This window comes from Marmota flaviventris, chromosome 6 (assembly GCF_047511675.1).
Source record: "Marmota flaviventris isolate mMarFla1 chromosome 6, mMarFla1.hap1, whole genome shotgun sequence".
NCBI lineage: Eukaryota > Metazoa > Chordata > Mammalia > Rodentia > Sciuridae > Marmota > Marmota flaviventris.
The window spans coordinates 125,733,313-125,754,038 of record NC_092503.1 but is presented as its reverse complement, the minus strand read 5'-3'; the positions used below and the strand labels follow the sequence as shown (position 1 = coordinate 125,754,038).

Here is a 20,726-nt window from a genome sequence, read left to right as displayed (position 1 = left end):
CATTTGGATTAGAAGTAATTTTTCAAGAAGAGCTTTCCACTTCTACCCATGCATTATTCTAATTTTTTATTCTGATTAGGTTATTAGGTTGAAGAGTAACTATTCTATCCAATCTCCTGAGAACCAGCTCCTAACTCTGAAATGGGATGTGTAGGATTTTGCTTTCTCCACAGTTCAAGTCTGACTTGTGGCTTGAATGAAGTCACTGAACAAGACCTAGAAAGGAGAGTGGTCAGAAATGTGTGTGTGGGTGTGTGTGTGTGTGTGTTGAAACCAAATTAGAATTGTAAAAACCTATCTTTTCAAATCTTATGTATGAACAAAGGACTGAAGTACTATTTGGAAAATAATTGTCCAGAGAAAAATCCTTTTTTCTTTTGGCAAAAAGATGAAGAAATTTATACTCCCCAAGCCTTTTTATGGTCGTTCTTATTGTATTGATACAGTTATTTTTAATGAACATGCAGAGGGAGAGACACAGTGACTCAATCAGGGAAGTAGCTAACTAAGTTGGTGCTGACTAGTGTGATTAGAGGCAGCTCAGAGTGGGAAGACATGGCGATGCAAGACATTTAGAGGGTTACTTACGTCCTCTAGGTCGTCTCTCTTTCCCTTTCACACTTATTGGCATGTAGAGAATATTGCTGGTGATATGACTTTAGCATAATAAGGTTTCTCTCCTGGAGTGAATATCACTGCCCTATACCCAGGTGAAAGTAAATATGGCTTGAGTAATTTTCCATGGAGAAACTCAGATTAGAATAAATGAAAAATACACAGGATAAAAATTTTCTCAAGACCATTGGGATCTATATTTCTAAATGTCTAATTATCATGGAGTTGATTAGTGTCCATAACTTTGCTCTCTCAAGAGAGACATGTAAAGGAGGCATTTCTTGACAGAAAATTTTTGTTTGTTTGTTTTTCCTGACAGACCGTATCAAAGAAAAATTCTCTTACCCATATTCAGACCTCTTATGCACATATGTTCTTTAGTTCATTGCTATGGGTGCTATGGGTGCTATGGATGAAGTCTGTATCATTGCTATTAGAAGTTAAGTACATAATTGAGTAAATGAGCCATGTCTCCTTTGTAGGCCAGTTACTTTCACTAACAAGTATAAATATTTTTTCAGTGTCAGAAAATATTAACCATAGATCATTGCCTCAATAACATTCCATTATAAGGGTATACCAAATTATTTGTATAAATTCCACATTTATAGTCATTAGATTTGCATATAATGTTACTGTACATTATAAATTATGGGCCTTGAGCTGATGGCACTATCTAAGATGCTGCATTTTCTGGATTAGTTGCTGGCTACTAGATGTAGCTCATAGATACAATGAACATTCACCAGAGAGATGGAGCAAAAAGCATATTGGATATTTGGAATGGGTGTTATTTTTATTTGATCCCTTGGTATCTCAACTTAGGTGGGGAGTTGGACCTTGATCACCCAAAGATCCCTCCAATAAGTGGTTCCTCCCTGTCTCTTTTTCTTTACAGACGAGCATGTGCACATTGCTCTTTGCTGAAATATCTGTGAATAAAAGAAACAGAAACTTGTCTGCTTCAATTTTAGAGCTGGGGTCAGAGTTATGAATTTAGAAACTTGCTACTTCAGTTTGCCATGACCACCAAGTGAATATACATATTAGGATTAATTCAGTTCAAGATCTCTTGGTAGTGATAGTAGAGGAGCATTCACTACAATCTTCTTTTTGGTTCTCTGTGAAAGAATCGGATTTGAAAAACAGAGGGTTCTTGGGGAAGTAAGGTGAAACGTGGAGCTGTAACCCAACACAGCTCATTTAATTCAGCTCTTCTGTTTATGATAATGCTGAAAACAAGAAAGAATGCATGGCATTTAGGTCTAGGTCATATAAAATTTTAGTAACAGTGGAGCTTGAAATCCAGGTCTTTAGTCTTAACCCGGGGCTTGCTCCATTTACCAATAATCCCTACATTTTTTTTTCTTTTGCCTGCTGGATCTAAGCCATATCCCAGAAAGACTTTAATGTGACTTACATAAATATGTAGAAAAAAGAATTAGGGAGACTAGAGAATGAAAAAGAAATAGACAAAATAACGTGGATCCAGAAATCAGGTAAGTATTCCAAACTTAGTTTGAGGAATTCTGCATATTTCTGGGAGACAAGTTGCAAATTCTGGTGTAAACTTACTAGCTGTCACCCAAAGAGGAACAAATGATTACTTTCTTTTTAAAGGTTAAGCATATACCTCCTGGATGGATGCATGCAGCCATCCACTTCTGTATATTCATTTGAGCAATGAAAGCATACAGAACTTGTAAAAAATGTCATAGAAACTTTACATGTAAGAATAAAAAATTGGAAACAATCCAAATTTCTATTAACAGGTGAATGGACAAATTGTGGAATATTCCAACAAGATATTACTTAGAAATGAAAAGGAATGAGCTGCTATACACCACAGCATGGAGGATTCTCAAAAAATTATATTGAATGAAAGAAGTCAGACTTCTGGGTGCAGCAGAATGCATCTATAATCCCAGCTACGGGGGGTGGGGGGGGGGGGGGCTGCAGCAGGAAGATAGCAAGTTCAAGGCCAGCCTCAGCAATTTAGCAAGACCCTGTCTCAGAATGAAAGGGCTAACTGAACCTCTGAAACCTTGAGCCCAAAATAAACTTTTTCTTCTTCCTAAAAAAAATAAATAAATAAATAAAAATAAAAGGGCTGAGGATGTAGTTCAGCATTAGAGTCTTTGTCTAACATGTGTGAGGTCCTCATTTCAATCTCCAGTAACACATAGACTGAAAGATTCCTTTATAAAACTCTAGAAAAGGCAGACTATTGTGATGGAAATCAGATCAAAGGTTGTTGGGAATGAGGAATGCTGGTTAGGGTGGAAGTAAGGCCATGAGAAAAGCTTTGGGGAGGCTGGTATGTTCTTTCATGATTGCTTGATGGTTTCATAGTGCACACACAGTCAACACAAAATTTGCATTTAAGTATGTGCAATTTATACATAAAATAGTAAGAAAAAAAGGTATTGCTTATATGACTGGAAAAGTACAGTTATTTCTACCATGGAGATGTGGGATAAACTTTTCCTCTTGAGAATTTCACAGTGTTGCTTCTTGTAATCTTCCCTAATGGCAACCAATGGAAATCAGTGGCAGAATGCCAAATCACCTGTGAGCAAGAACATTTCTACCAAGGGTGGGTACCTGGAGATAATTAGGAGGTGAAAATGATGCATTTTAAATATACAGCTCTCCCATGGTCTGCTTCAGCCTGGAGATTAGATTTTTCAGTGATTAGAGGAAAAGCTTATTGTTTTAGCAATCTATAGGCAACTCTTTCTAAATGCTATTTCTATCTATGGGAGTTTTGATAAGTACTGAAGAGCAATAGTATTGAAGTTTTACTCTGATAAAATTAGAGTAGAGAAGGCCGTGTTGTCTCTCTGGGAAGGGAAGAAGTAACCATTTATGTCCCTTCACTTTAATGTTTTGAGTATAGTATTTCCTTACTTTTTGTGGCTCTCTGACAGTTTTCACAGGAATCAATGTGTTCTCTCCAATCAGAAAAGACTTTCTGGGAAAAAGCACTCCTGTATTTAATTGGTATTCACTACAGTGTCAAACAGAGCAATGGCACAAAATTAAGGTGTTGGGAATACTAAAAATTATGTGGGTTATATTTTTAATTATGGATGAATTCTTGCATCTTGAGGGTATTTTTTCACTTTTTGCATTTTTAAAATTTCATTTTATTTTTTACACAAATGGAGCACAACTTTTCATTTCTTTGGTTGTACATGATATAGAGTCACACCATTCATGCAAACTGCATCACTGTAGTGTGCTGATTTTAAGTCCTTTGGGTATAGACCAAGGAATGGGAGAGCTGAGTCAAATGGTGGTTCCATTCCAAGTTTGAAGGCATTTTTTTTTAATTAACTAGTTCAGCTTATTTATTTGTTCTGAGGGTCGCTGACTCCAGAGCATTTCATTGCTGTTATATTTGCTCTTCATTATCCTGGTTGTTTCTAGCTTACCTTTGTGCTGTGTGGCAGTTTCCTATCATCTTGTTTTATGGAGCTTCTTTCTGTACCTTCCTTTGGGTCTCATTGGTCCCAGTGCCACTGATACAAAGAATATCCTTCTTTCTCCAGTGAAGGCATGAAATATGAGCTGGATGTTATGCTCTGTGCTGATCTGTCTGACTCATTGTTGAGAAGTTTTTGAGATACTAGTTTGTGCCACATACTAAACTTGGTGCTTACAAGTCTATAAATTCTCACAAAACCACAAAGAAATAGACTCCATTGTTATTTTGATTTTATGCATAAGGAGATTAAGGCTCAAACAGATTACATCATTTGCTTGTTGGAAGAAATTAAATTCAAATCTATCTGACATCAGAATCTATTCTCTTAACCACTGTGTCCTGCTGATTTTCACATGAACTTACCTTCATTGAATGTTTTCTGGTCCTTCTTCACATTTTAGGAGATTTGCTTTTTGACTAGGAACCGAACCTCCATATGACCTAGCTACACTACTCTACAGCATTTATCTAAAAGAATTAAAATCAGCATACTATAGTGATACATGTTTACCTATGTTTATAGCAGCAAAATACATAATAACCAAAGTATGGAACCAATCTAGGTGTTTGTCAGTGGGTGAATGATAAAGAAAATGTGGTATATAGTCACAATGGAATTCTACTCAGTCATAAGGAACAAAATTATGTCTTCTGCAAAGAAAATGGATGGAACCTGAGAATGTCATGTTAAGTGAAATAAGCCAGTGCTTTCTCTCAGATGTGTAAGCTAGAGAGAAAAAAGGAAAAGAAAAAGGAAGGGGGTTGGTGGAATCTCATGAAGATAGATGAGTTCAAAAGAGTAGAGGAAGGGGAATTGGGAAGGGAGGAAAGGAGGCAAATTGAAAGTACTGATGAATGAAATAGACCAAATCATACTGTGTACATGTCTAAATATGTGACAAGAGAGCTTGCTAATATGTATAATTATAATGCACCAATAAAAATTTTTTGAAAAGAGATTTTTTTTTTGCCTGGTGATAGATTTTATTAGGGATAATTACATATTGCTACCATATTAGCCAGGAGTATTACCCAGAAAACAAATGTCTTCCCTAGAATGTATAAATGTTAAATGACTTTAAGGATCATTGCTGAAAATTTTATTACCTTGACAGTCTGGTGGAGCTGTAACTTTTCTCTTAGTTTTCAGATTGTTCTTCTTGTAAAATTGATCCTCTATCTTGAGTTTCATGTTTATTTAGATTATGTGAATACCAAGGGGGTTTTCAGGGGCTTGACTCCAAGTAGTTCTTCAGGCTAAGTCTGTCTTCTTGACAGGGTGGTCCTACCCCAGGTGAGACTCATGCCTCCTTTGCTCCACCCCTTCCTTTGCTCCTCCGTGTTTTCAGATTGACTAGGGGTCCTGGCTGCAGTCATCATTGTCACTCTCCTTGTCAAACCTCTGCAGGCCCCATTTTCTGGATGGTTCTCTTTAGGGCAGCCTTGACATCAGTGTTCCTCAGGCTATAGATGATGGGGTTGAGGATAGGGGTGATCACAGCATAGAAGAGATACAGCAGAGGGTCAGTGGCTGGATCATAGCTGGCCTTTGGGCGAATATAGATAAAGATGGCAGTGCCATAGAAGAGGGAGAGCACGACCAGGTGGGAGGAACAAGTGGAGAAGGCCTTGTGGCGGCCAGCTGCAGATGGGATCCATAAGATAGTAGCCAGGATACGCCCATAGGAGCTCAAGATGAGGCCAAAGGGGCAGAGGATGATGAGGGCAGCAGCCAGGATAATCTGCAATTCATTGAGTGAGGTGTCTCCACACACCAGCTGCAGGACAGGCTGGATCTCACAAAAGAAGTGAGGGATAGTGTTGACCACAGAAGGGCAAGGAAAAGATGAAGGAGGTGAGGCCCAGCCCCACCATGGCTCCGCAGGCCCAAGCTGAGCCAGTGAGCTGCAGACACACCCCGCGGCTCAGCAGCATCGGGTAGCGGAGGGGCTCACAGATGGCTGTTTAGCCGTCATAGGCCATGGCCGCCAGGAGGCAACACTCGGTGGCACCAAAAAAGAGGAAAAAGAACATCTGGAGGGCACAGCCCCAGCGGGGGATGTGGCGCTGACCAGTGAGGAGGTGGTGAAGCAGCAGGGGCACCGTGACCGAGGTGTACCCAATCTCCAGGGCCAAGAGGATTCGGAGGAAGAAGTACTTGGGGGACCTGAGTGCAGGGTCCGTGAGGCCAGCACCACAATGAGGAGGTTGCCTGTGAAGGTGAGCAGGTAGACCGTGAGAAAGAGAGAGAAGAGCAAGCCCTGGACGTGGGCCATGCGGGAGAAACCTACAAGAACGAATTCAGTTACCACCATGGAAGCATTCATGCTCATCCTGCTCACATCCCTTTTGATGGGAAGAAAAAGACACTGCAAAGAAGAGTCGCCACCGTGGAATTGTGACGAGGTCAAAAATGACCTCTCTCTGCATTGGATCAAAGCCCTGGGACTCCCTTTCTTTTAGGCTTTCAGTGTCTTTGAAATGAGGCAGCCCAACTGCCTCCACCCTGGCCTACTCTTGGAACCCTGGGCAAATATTTGTCTCTCTAAGCCCAGCTGTCTTGATCTCTTCCTGATGGTGCCTACCTTCAGATGAAGCATTGAATTTGGTTTGGTTTCTCCTGGGTGAAGTGTTGGATCTTTCTAGCCCCCTTTTCTCCGTTTCCTAGCCTTGCTGCAGGGCTGGGGATGGAATTTTCCCTCCCAGCAGATGTTTTTCTGCTCAAAGCCAGACTTTGTTCTGTGTTCAGGACATGAAAAAACCCATTCCAAGTAAAGAGGATTTCCTTTCCTTTCCTCTCTCCTGAAGCCTTTTGTGTTTCTTTTCCTTTTTTTCACATGTTTTTCTTTTCTCTCAACTTGGCTTTTCTCTGGCCTAATGTTTACCTCTTCCTCTCTATTTCCTGCCCCTTTCCAGCTATTATTCCAGTTACCAGATGCCCTCAACCTCTTCCTTTTCTATCATTTCACCATGAGATGAACTTCACGGTTTTCAGTGGGGAGAGAAGGGGTTGGATAGATCATTTCTTTTAAGGCAGTTAAGCAGTTCAATTTTCCAGAGGATCTTTCTAGTTTTAAAAAAATGTTCTGGAAGGAGATAACAAGACCTTTCTAGTTGCTTATTTCTGTATCTTATAGCCTCTCAAACTTCATCCCTTTATATCATAACACATATGCAAATCCCCAGACCACTCACATAAACTCTACATATGCATACACTAACATATTGTGTTTCTAAATATAAGCACAGGTGAATAACCTAAAATCCTCAGATGCTAGATTCACTTAAAGTCAAATACACACACTGTATACAAATACGAATTTCATTACAGATAACAATGAAAGTCAAAACTCATTAAACATAAAAATATTAACACAGAAAGACACACATAAATAGATACATAAATCCAAATTCTGTGCAAAATAACCATATTTAAGAATGCATATTAGAAATACAAGTGCACACATTGATATCCTTTTGCAGTTGAGAATCTCTGGTTTATTCCATGTTGTTCACTGTTTTCCAGGATATTGTTGGAATAGTGTTTTTCTGTTTGGAGAAATAAGTAGTCTAAAGGCAGGTGGCTTTGATGATTTGCTTATTTTATCCTCTCTTTACATAGCAGATCCTCATGAGAAACATACTCGTAGGTTTGGTGTCTCTGTAAGGTCTCTGACAACCTGAGTCTCCAGTATATTTGACTTTCCAATGGGAAATAACTAATTAATCTGTTATTTTAGATTTAGTTCCTTAGATCACCAAAAGTATAGGATGACCTGTCAAGATATTTCAGAGACAATGTCCAGGAATATTGGTTTCTTTTAACTCTCCCATAATACCTCTGGGTTGATATTTTTATGTTCTTTTTCTTTCTCAAATTTTTCTTCTGTCACTGTCAATGTCCTACTACACCCACAAAAAGTAATAATGCCACTTTACCTATCTTACGGAATTTGATATAGTTTAATAATAAATTTATTTTTAGCTATACACAGAATCTCATGTATTTCAGTTATTTTACATAGAGTTAAGAATATAGATGATAAATAAACATATTTTGACTAGTGAGCTGATTGATAATAGTTATTTTACTGATCAGAGCATGTCACATAGCTACGCCTAACTTCAAAGGGATTGTGGAAGATTGTACTTTCTAAAGATACTGTTGGGTGTGTGGGAGACCTTGCCTTTTTGGTTTTATTTCCCCCATTGGGTTTCTCCCCGCTGAATTTAAGTTTCTGTCTCGCAGAGAAACATCACATAATCCCTTACCCCTCCCTCTCCTTTTTGAAGGGTGCAAAATCAAAAGTTTTCTGGACCAATCCCTGGGAGACACAGTGTCCACTTGCTGTTCCTGAGTCACCCTGCCAATCAGCACCCACCAAGTCGCCAAGCAACCCTTCTTAAGCTGAAGCTTGCGAGCTCACCCTCTCTGCTCTCTTTCTCTGCTCTCTTCCTCTCTGCTCTCTGTTCTCTTCCTCTCCTTTCTGCTGCTCTATTCCTTTCCTTTTCTTCTTCTTTGTGAAGTCCCCCTAATAAAATCTTTTGGTTGAACTTCCTTCTTGGGTGAGTCACTCATCTTTTAATACCCATAAGAATTCTTTCTTACCCTCATACTGTTCTATAATATCACCTTGTTTCTTCTCCATCAAAAAGTGAAGCCTATTTCCCCTAACTTGTGTAAATCCATTTGGGCTTTGATCATTTCAACCCATAGAGCAAGACTGATAGGATGATATGTGATTTCTGAGGCTGGATAATAAAAGGTGATGCCACTTCTGCCTTGTGTCTTGGAATATTTACACTTGGACCCCCTTACCTACCATGTAAGAAGTCCAGCTGTGAGGAGCCAAGACACATGCAGAGTCCACAGGAGGTACTCCAGTGAGCAAATTTAAAAATCATCTTAGACCAATACCAGACATGTGAGTGATGATTCCAACCAGAGGATTCTAGATCCCAGCTGTCAAACCACCTTTTGAAGTCTTTGAGTCTTCCAAGTTGATGTCTCATACATTGCAGGGCATTTTGCTTTGCTGTTGTAGAATGACATTATGTAGACATTTTCTTTCTCCTCTCGGTTTAATTCATATGTTAAAACCTAACTCTCAGTGTGGTAGGATTTGGAGGTGGGGCCTTTGGGATGTGATTAGTGATAGACCCAGCCTGATTTTCTCTTAAAATTGGGAGCCATCTTGCCACAAACCCATGAAAATATAATTCCAGCTTTACTATAAATTACTACAAATCCTGAACTAGCTTGGAATGCCTGCCCCTGCCTTGAACTCACCCATGCCAGGCTCTCTGACCAGATTGAAGTCCTCTCTGAAACTTTAGTGATGCCTCATAAATCTTGGCCTTCCCTGGCCAGATACCGACCCTCTCTGAGGCTCTGATGACCTTCATAAATTGTGATGCCGGGGCCAGCAAAAATGTAAACTAGCTTTTTTTTTTGTTATCTGTAAGCCCCTTTGTGTAACTTTTTGGGCTATAAAGCTAGGCTGTAAGAAAGATTCAGTGCTGTCTTGTTCCCGCAGTTTCTGTGGGGAGAGGCAGCCCAGCTGGTAGAAATAATAAGCTTGCTTTAATTTGATTTTAATTGAAGTCAGTGGTATTTTCTTGTGTCCTGATCTAACAATTAGTTCATAAGGATGGGGTCCTCCTGAGTGGGATTGCTGCCCTTATGAAAGAGTGGTGGACAGCTTTTTCACCACTGTGACCAAAAGACCTGATAAGAACAATTTTACAGGAGGGGAAGTTTATTTTGCAGCTCATGGATTCAGAGGTTGCAATGCATATGTGGCAAATTCCAATGCTCTGGGCCCAATTTTGAGGCAGAACAACAAGATGAAAAGATGTGAAGGAGGAAATTGGTGGAGGAGAAAATCAGCAGGGGGGAATGTTTCGGGAGTGAGCACAAGAGAGTTTATCAGGAACAAAATGCAAACCCCAAAGGCATGCCCTCATTTGAAAGATATGGAAAATAAGTCCAAGGGCATTTTCCCCAAGTTATTGTCATTTAAAATCCAGGCCTCAGCCAGAATAGGAACATAAAAGGAACTTGCACTTGACAATTAACTGACACCCCCCCCATGGGTCACCTGACCCCAATACAATAAGCCCCAGGAAATTCCCTGTTCACCTTCCTGTCCAACCCTAATGAATCAGGTAGACCCCAATACAATGAACCCCAGGAATTACCTTCCAGTTCCATCCTAAAAGAAGCCTGTTTAACCCAGAAGCTTTCTCCAATTCATGCCATTTTCTGCTCTGAAAATGAGCTGCACCAGGGTTCTACCAATTGAATCCACAGCTAAATACTGAATAAAGAAAATCTTGCTGATCCCAGGTTTGCTTCCTGTCTCTCACTTTCATCATGTGTGCATCATTTGTCCTAACACCAGTGACCCACCACCAGCCACACCCTACCTGTCAACCTGTCTACAGTGGCATTGTTTTCAGGAAGAAATAGCAAGGAGCTTTGGAAGACTCTTACTGAGGACAGTGGAGAAAATATTAAAGGCAAGTGAGGGAAATGTTACCAGAAGCTGGAGGAAAAAGATCCTTGTATGTAGCAGCAGAAAATGTAGCACTGTGGAAATAAAAAAAAAAAAAAATGGACTTTGTGAACTGATAGGCCTGGTTAAGAGTTTTTTACTTAGAATGCTGAAAGTGCCTGCAGGGTTCTTTTAACCAAAAGTACAGAGAGAAGTGAATAAAGAAGGGATTTTTCCATTTTCAAGCAAAATGTTAAAATACAGTATCTAGGTCTTGTAGGGTTTTAGATTTAATCTATGCCAAAATATCTTAGGGTAGAGATGTTGTCCATCAGTCTAACAAGGAGCCTAAGGTAGAGATGGACTTCTGTTTAAGTACTATTTATACAATAAAAACTGGATTACAAATTGAGACACAGGAAGCCTATAAAGTTTTTAAAGGAATTGTATCAACTTAGCTGAAAAGATAGATATATTACTAAACAAAGGAAAACTTTTGGATCTCTGAACTATTTTATGTGGGAGGCAGGCTGAGAAATTTCCTTAGATACAACAGAAGCTGTCTGAAAAAAGAAGGATGATTCAGAGGTAAAACGAAAGAGCCAGAAGATGGAAGCAATGATCATATAGTTGTCACTTGGTGACTGTGAGGGTTTAGTTTCAGGATTCCCTTTGCATACTAAAATTCATGGATGCTAAAGTCTCTTGTACAAAATGGCACAGTATTTGCATATAAACTGTGAATATCTCCCCTATATGTTTGAATGATCTCTGGATTACATATAATTCCTACTAAAATATAAATAGTTGTAATAGTATAAGTATTATATAAATAGCTTATACACCATGTAAATAGCTGTCATACTCTATTGTTTAGGGAATAATGATAAGGAAAAAGGCCTCTATATGTTCAATGTAGATGCAATTTTGGGGAGGAAGAGGAATATTTTCTGTCTACACTAAGTCAAATCTCCAGATGTGGAACCCATGGGTACAAAAGACCAACGATATGTTTTCTCACTAAATATACACTATGAAAAATTATAAGTATATTATGACAAATTATACAAAAATTTTATAACAATTCTATTTTGTTTCTTCTATAGCTTTAAAAAACTTAGGAACTTAATGAATTTATCCTCTTGTCCTTTTTGCATTATGAGTGTTGATATTTTTGATTTGGGACTCACCTCTGCCATAACTTCATTATAAATTTCATCCATTAGGATTATAAAGTGCTCTTCTGCTATGATATGAAGAAATCTATCTAACAATAGAAGTATGGTGCCTGTAATTTTTGTTATTTCATCTGCTTGATGTATATTTGATCCTTCCTTAATTTTCCATCTTGTTGAATCACTTTGTTTTAGATTTGTCTCTCTTAAAAAGTAGAACTGTATTTTGTTTTGTTAAAAAAAAAATTTTGTTTTTTTATTTCAAATAGATGAGTTTTTTTAAATTTACCACTTATTTATATATGTCCATCCACTATAGAAGGAGGTGGTAAGAGAGAAAAAAACTTGGAAATGTATCTTGCTTATCAGTGACTCTTAGGGTAAACCTAGATTTGAGGGTATTAAAGAATATTTGAAAGAAGAGGAAGTAGAGATAGTGGGCAGGAAACTATTTTTACCAATTTGGAAGTCAGAGATTGAGTAAAAAGAGGGCTGAAATGTTTTACAGAACTAACATAGGCCTGTATTTGGCATCAGCTATGATGTTTTTTGAAAGGTAAAGAAGCAACTTGAGATGGTAGAAAGTGCATACTATTTGGAATCAAACAAAATTGCTTTCAACTTTGACTAACACTTCAGGTGTAAAACTGAAGACTTAAGAATAAAACAGTCACTAATATGGTATTATGTAAAAATGTGGATGTGTAACCAATGTGATTCTGCAACTTGTATTTGGGGTAAAAATGGGAGTTCATAACCCACTTGAATCAAATGTATGAAAGATGATATGTCATGAGCTTTGTAATGTTTTGAACAACCAATAAAAAAAAAAAAAGAAAAAAAAAAAAGAATGACATAGCAAATGCCAGTTAACATTCTTTCTCTATCCTCCTCCTTATTCAAGAATATCTGTGTTTCTTTTATGATATTATTCATCTGTGATATAAACTGAGACATGTATCTTTACTCATATTTGAAAGACTCATATATGTGTATTCACAATACACTCTGATTCTGTTCTTTTTTTCTTTTCAGGGTTGGATCCTATATTCACATTAGCTGTAGCATATTAATTACGCTAAATTAAAATGAGTCCTATTTTCACTATGGTTTTTTTTTTCAAACCCCTTGCAAAAGGTGCTACAAGCTAAAAATAACAGGTCACACTTGCATGTTCCATCAGGAGGCTATAACAGTGTGAGCGCTGCCACATGATGGGAATGGTGAGCAGCAGTCCACAGCCCATGCAGCACCCTCTCAGGCCTTCGTTTGGTGCATCCAGCATTTTGCTTTCTGTGTTTCTGTAAATATGTCTTTGTATTAAATAATTTTACTATGGGCCTCTTTTGAAGCTTGTTCTGCCTTATTTCGTCCACTAATTTAAAACTGAGAGGGATACTTGTAGTGAATATTGGAGTGGTACTGTGTTCCAGGAATGTGCTGTGTTTTATAAACTTTAAATTTTTCTGAGATATATATATATATCTATATATCTATATAGATATATAGATATATATATATATCTCTCAGAAAAATTTGAAATTTGAAGTTAGTCTTGTTATATTACTATGAATGTGCTACATAAGTGAGAAAGTGCTTCTCTCAAAACTTATTCTAGGCCTGGGGTATAGTTTTGTTTTTCATTTCTTATTTGGTATATTATAGTTGCACATAATGGTGGGCTTCATCATTACACATTTGTACATGCACACAATATAACAATATAATTAACCAATATTACTCCATATAACAATATAATTTACCAATATTACTCCCCAGTATTTCACTTTTCCCTTCCTTTCTCCCTGTGAGAATGTAGTTTAGTGGTAGAGTGCTTGATTTGTATGTGGGAGGCCCTGGTTTCAATCCCTAGCATGGTGAAAACAACAACAATTAAACTGGATGTAAGGATTCATGAACTTGAACAGGGAAAATTACATCTTTATTTCTTATTAAAATTTATTTAAATTTAATGATTCTTTATGAATTTGACAAAAAAAAAAAACACATTAGTATTAGTACCTGTAACTTTGTTACCAATATAAAAGTACAATCTTTTTATCCCATTAGACTTACTTAGATATCTCAAAATATTGTTTATAGTTATTATTTTTTAAATTTTAAAATTTGTTTTAATTATTTATACATGACAGTAGAATGCATTTATGCACTTTTACATGTCATACATATGTGGGATATAATTTCTCATTTTTCTGAGTGTACATGTTGCAGAATCATATTGGTCATGTATTCACATATATGCATATAGTAATAATGTTTGTTTCATTCTACTATCTTTCATATCCCCACATCTCTTCCCCTTCCCTCCCATCACTTCCATCTATCTAATCTAAGGTAATGCTATTCTTCTCTAGTGCCCCCCCTCCTCGCCCCCTTATTGTGAATTAGCATTCACATGTTAGAGAAAATATTCAGCCTTTGATTTTGTGAGATTGGCTTATTTTGTTTAACATAATATTCTCCAATACAACCATTTACTGGCAAATGCCATAATTTCACTCTTCTTTAAAGCTGAGTAATATTCCATCAAGTATATATACCACATTTTCTTTATCCATTCATGTATTGAGGGACACCTAGCTTGGTTCCATAGTCTAGCTATTATGAATTGAGCTGCTATACACATTGTTCTGGCTGTGTCATTATAGTATGCTGATCTTAAGTCCTTTGGGTATAAACCTAGGGGTGGGATAGCTGGTTCAAATGGTGGTTCCATTCCCAATTTTCTGAGAAATTTCCATAATGCTTTCCATAGTGGTTGCACAAATTTGTAGTCCCACCAGCAATGTATGAATGTACCTTTTTCACCATATCCTCACCGACATTTGTTGTTGCCTGTATTTTTGATGATTGCTGTTCTGACAGGAATGAGGTAAAATCTTAGAGTAGTTTTGATTTGCATTTCTCTCATTGCTAGAGGTGTTGAACATTTTTTCATATATTTGTTGATCAATTGTATTTCTTTTGTATTAACTCAAAATTTTAGCAGTTATTAGAGTTGCTGCTGATAGGTACAAAGCTGGCTAGCTGTCAGGCAACTTTGCAAGTGATTTCAGAGTGATAAGATACTACATTGGTAGTGACTGAGATACTTACATTATTTTATAATGTTCTGAATTGAGTATTATTTATTGATCAATATGTGAACAGAAGTACACCTTTTGTTTGTTAAAGTTTGTTAGACTAATATAAAAATAGCAAATTAGACAGCCATAAAAAGGAATAAAGTTCTGATATGTGCTGCAATATGAACAAACCTTCAAGATGTCAAAAAAAGTAAAATGAGTGAGCCAGAAAACAACAATAACAACAAATATTATATAATTCTGTTTATGTGAAATATCTAGGATTAGCATATTCATAGTCACAGAAAATAGATTCCATGTTACTGTGGGCAAGAGGGAGGGGAGATGAGTAACTATGATGTAATGGGTACAGAGATTTTGTTTGGGTGATGAAAATTCTGTAAGTAGATAGTGATGACCATGGCACAATATTGTAAATGTAATTAATGCTTCTGGATTATATGCTTAAAGATATTTAAAATGGCAGACTTAATGTTGATGTATTTTACCTTAAAAATAATACAAAGTTTAAAAAAAGTACAGAGTTTAAGAAAAAGTTTGCCCAATGTTATAGTTTAAATGAGAATTCCTAACTTTTTGTGATGGTGGTATAGGCTTGTGTAATTGATTCCTGGGTCACAGTGTGCCAGTCCAATTCCAACACTTTGATGGTGAAGAAAATAGTTGAAAGGAACATTGTACTTTTGTTAACTGATGAAAAACAGATCTTATATTGGTTATCTAAAATGTTGGAAGTTTTATAGGTAACAGAGGTTTATTTATTTATTTATTTTTAGATTCTTTTTTGATATTATTTTTGATATAAAGTTGACATTGGTTATGAAAATTGATAATGTACACAGTTTATTAATTAATCAGAATGGATTATTGTTATACTTCCCCTTTGTACAATTAAATTTTCAGTAAAAATCATGAAATTAAATTCATCATTGCCGGGTTTCTGTTCTCACGACTAAAAGGCTCAGGGGTCACTCTAGTTAAACTGGGATAACTGGGCTGCACGAAATAACCACACAAGAGACACAAATACCTTTTTTCTTTGGGGTTGCTGTGACGGCTCCTCTGACCTTAAGGGTCTGCAGAAAGAGAGAGAGTTCAAGAGCATGCGCTGACCCCTTTTATTGAGGAGAAGCTATTCAAATGAGGCAAGGGGTCAGGTTTCAGGAGGCTGAGTCTATCTTCATGATGTCCACTGTCAGTAGGTTGACGGACACCTGGGTAGGCCACACCCAAGGGCACAGTAAGAGGAGGGGACACACACAAGGCACTTCCATGGAAGATTCTATCCTAAACAGGGCAAGGGGTTATATTACAAAGAAACAAGTGAGCATAGCTTCATCCATGGGGCTGTAGCAAGACACACCCATTTCTGTGACTGAGCGCCTGAGCACCCAGCTGGGGAGTGTAACTCAGTCACCCATAAGGTTGGACTCCCACACATCATAATGCTCAGAAAAGAGGTGCAGGTAGAGAAATGTCCTTTTACTGAACTTTGAATATGTATTCATGTCAAACAATAAAAAAGGAAAAGGTAAGAAATGATATAGAAAGAAGTATATTAATTTTTTTTGCAAAAACTTGTACATACATGTTGATCTATTATAGTAATGAGAAATAAAACCTCTGTTTAATAACTATTAAAAAATAACAATTAAAAACAATACATTTCAATTGAAAAGATATTATTTAGTAAAATTTATTCAATGAAAATACTTATTTCACATACGAATTTGTACTTTAGAAACACAAAAATTACACCTTACAGTTCATGCTGTTTCACTAATTTAAGTTTTAACCACAAATAAAAACTCCAAATGACAGCAGAGAATGAAATTGAAGTCACATTTTGTTTTTGCCCTTGTCTTTAAGTCACTATACCATCTTTGTTTATTTAGAATCTAATTTTTCAAAGTAAGAAGGTGGTACTATGGGGTTTAGAGAAATGGACTCAGTTCTGAAATGAACTAGAGATTCCAAATCATTTCATACTTACTCTAAATTAATGCCAGTACTTGGTAGCTGAGTTCAAAATGACCAGTGTTACTATTTAGCAGGTAATTATTATTTGAATTAACTTCCATGTAGTATATAATGTTTACTAAAGTTTAAGTGTAACAATGTACTAATTTGAAGCTTACAGATATTATTAAAACTCAATAGTAGCATTAAAAGCAGAGAGATTCCAAATAAATAAGCTTATATGCCACCTCAAGGCCATAGAAAAAGGACAAACTAATTCCAAATCCAGTAGAAGAAACAAAATAATTAAGAACAGAGCCAAATTTAATTAAATTGAGAATAATAAAATAATACAAAACAATGCAATGAAGAATTGCTTTTTCAAAAAGATAAATAAGACTGATAAACCCTTAGCCAAACTAACTAAAAGAAAGAGAGAGAAGACTCAAATTAAATAGATTAGAGGTGAGAAAGACCCTTCTGAAACCCAGAGAATTATCAGAACCTATTTTGAAAATTTATACTTTAATGAACTAGAAAACCTAGAAGACATTGACAAATTTCTAGACACATATAACCTGCCCAAATTGAATCAGGAAGATATAAAAAGCCCAAACAGATCAATATCAAGTAATAAAATTGAAACAGCAATTGAAAGCCTCCCTGAAATCAGAAGCCCAGGACCTGATGGATTCTCAACTGATTTCTACCAGACCTTTACAGAAGAACTAATACCAGTCTTTCTTAAATTATTCCATGAAATTGAAAGGGAGAGAACACTCCCAAATACATTCTATGAAGCCAGTACAACCCTGATACTAAAACCAGACAAAGATGCATCAATTTAAGAAAATTACAGATCAATATTCCTGATGAACATAGATGCAAAAGTCTTTAATTAAATATTAACGAACTGCATTACAAAATACTTCAAAAAGATAATACACCACAATCAAGTAGGTTTCATTCCAAGGAAGCAAGGTTGGTTCAACATAAGAAAATCAATAAACGTAATTTTTCACTTTTAAGGACTACCCGTATTAAGGACAAGAATCACATGATCACCTCAACAGAAACAGAAAAGGCCTTGGATAAAATCTAACATCTATTCATATTAAAAATGCTGGAGAATCTAGGGATTGAAGGAACTTACTTCAATAATGTAAAGGCCATTTATGACACTCAAAGTTAATGTCATAATGCATAAAGAAAAACTGAAATTGTTTCCTTTAGATTCAGGAACAAGACAAGCTATTCACTCTCACCGCTCCTACTCAATATATTCTTTGAAACTCTAGCCAGTGTGACAGGCAAGAAAAGGAAATCAAAGGGATGCAAATAGGAAAATAAGAGGTCAAGATATCCTTGTGTACCTATGACTTTATCCAGTTTCTAGAAGACACACAAAACTCCACAGAAGACTTCTAGAGCTGATAAATGAGTTAAAAAATGTAGCAGGATATAAGATTAACACCCATAAATCAATAGCTTTTCTATACTCCAACAGTGATTCAGCTGAGGAAGAAATCTGAAAAACCACCTCATTCCCAATAACTCAAAACCAAAACAGAAACAAAGCAAAACAAAAAGCTTGGGAATTAATCTAACCAAGGAGGGAAAAAGCCATATAATAAAATTTATATAACACTGAAGAAAGAAATTGAGGAAGACCTATAAAGATGGAAAGACATCCCATGTTCTTGAATAGGCAGGATTAATATTGTCAAAATGGCTATACTATCAAAAGCAATATACAGATTCAATGAAATCCCCATCAAAATACCAATAACATTCTTCACAAAATTAGAAAAAAAACATTTTTGAATTTGTTTGGCAGAATAAGAAAACCAGATTTGCCAAAGCAATTTTTTTTTAAAAAAAATATTTATTTAGTTGTAGATGAATGCACAGCATCTTTATTTAATATGGTGCTGAGTATTGAACCCAGTGCCTCACACATGTGAGGCAAGCACTTTACCACTGAGCTACAGCCCCAGCCCCTAGCAAAAGCAATATTAAGGAAGAAAAGTGAAGCAGGAGGTATCATAATACCTGATCTGAAATTGTAGTAATGAAGACAGCATGGTATTAGAATTAATACAGACATGAAGACCAATAGAACAGAAGAGAAGACACCCAGACAAATCCACATACTTAAAAATCATCTGATACTTAATAAAAGTGCCAAAAATATATTTGGGAGAAAAGACAGCCTTTTAAACAAATGATGCTGGGAATACTGGATAACTATATGTAGAAAAATATAAACAGATCCCTGTCTCTCATCCTGTACTCAAATCAAAATGGATCAAAGATTTAGGAATTAGACTAGAAACTTTGTAACTGCTATAAGAAAACAGGATCAAAATTCCATCATATTGGTGCTTGCACCTACTTCCTCAACAAGACTCCAAAAATCACTAAAACGCTTCTGCCCAGGAAAAGAAATGATTAAGAGGGTGAAGAAAGAGCCTACAGAATAGGAGAAAATCATGGTCATTTACTCCTCTGATAGGGGATTAACATTCAGAAGATATAAAGAACTCAAAAAACCAAATAATCCAATCAACAAGTGGGCAAAAGAATTAAATAGAAACTTCTCAAAAAAACAAACAAAACAAAACAAAACACATATGGCCAACAAATATATACACACATACATATACATATATATAAAGTTCAACATTTCTAACAGGAAAATGCAAATCAAAAACTACTCTAGAAATTTCTTCTTATTCTAGTCAGAATGGCAAGGATGAAGAATACAAACTACAATATGCTGGTGAGGTTGTGAGGAGAAATGTACACTTGTCTACTGTTGATTGATCTGCAGGCTGCATGGGCTTTCTCTCATCCAGGGAGGAGGTGCACGGTACAAGGAGAGTATGGCTGTGGAATAACTAATCAAGACCTCTGGAGACCAAGCAGGAAGCAGGTCTAATTTTATAGCACAGTTACCATGTATATATACTCAGGCAGTAGCTAGGAAGATTATAGAAAGCCACCAATACAATTTTTGCTAACTGTCCTTGTCCTTGACCAAATGAGGAGTGGGCTATGGAGCAAGTGCAGGGACTGCAACACATGGCCTCACACCCAAGGCTGTGCCTATGGGGTGAGCGTCCTGATGTTCACGCGCTTAGCAGAGGGGAGTGGCCTGCCACTCAGAGGCCCTTAACATATGCCATGTATGCAGTACTCCATGCACTTGTTCCCATAGCAGACTAGTATAACTACTCTGGAAACAGTATGAAGATTCCTTAAAAAACTAGGGCTAGAACCACCCATGACCTATCTATCCCAGTCCTTGTTATTTTTCCAAAAGATCTAAAATCAGCATACTATAGCTATATAGCCACCTCCGTGTTTATAGTAGCACAATTCATAATAACTAAATTATGAAATAAACCCAGGTGCCCATCAATAGATAAATGGAATAAGAAGTCATCACACACACACACACACACACACACAAAACACACACACACAATGGAGTTGTACTAAGCAATAAAGAAGAATGAAGTTATGGCATTTGCCCTTAAATGCATGGAAAAGGAGAATATTGTGCTAAGTGAAATAAGCCACACTCAGAAACTAAAAGGTCAAATGTTTTCTCTCATGTGTAGAAACAAGAGTAAAATAAAGGAAAGAGGGATAGCAGGATAGAATTTCGTAAAAAGGAGAGAGAGAGACAGAGTGGAGGAATGGGAAAGGGGAGTCAACACAGTATGAATTTTTTAGAAAATCATTTTTAGTGTATATGAACTCAAATACTATGTATAATTATATGCTCTAATAAAAATTTGTAATAAATGAAAAAACTCAATAGAAGTCGTAGCAAGTTGGCCCAACAAGAAACATGTGTGTGTGTGCGTGTGTGTGT

The 20,726-nt window shown here is 36.7% G+C and overlaps 1 pseudogene; it reads right to left on the bottom strand.

Moving 5' to 3' along the window:
- Window positions 1–5,499: 5,499 nt before the first annotated feature.
- On the bottom strand, window positions 5,500–6,438 carry LOC114083660 (olfactory receptor 10C1-like; annotated as a pseudogene).
- Window positions 6,439–20,726: the final 14,288 nt, after the last annotated feature.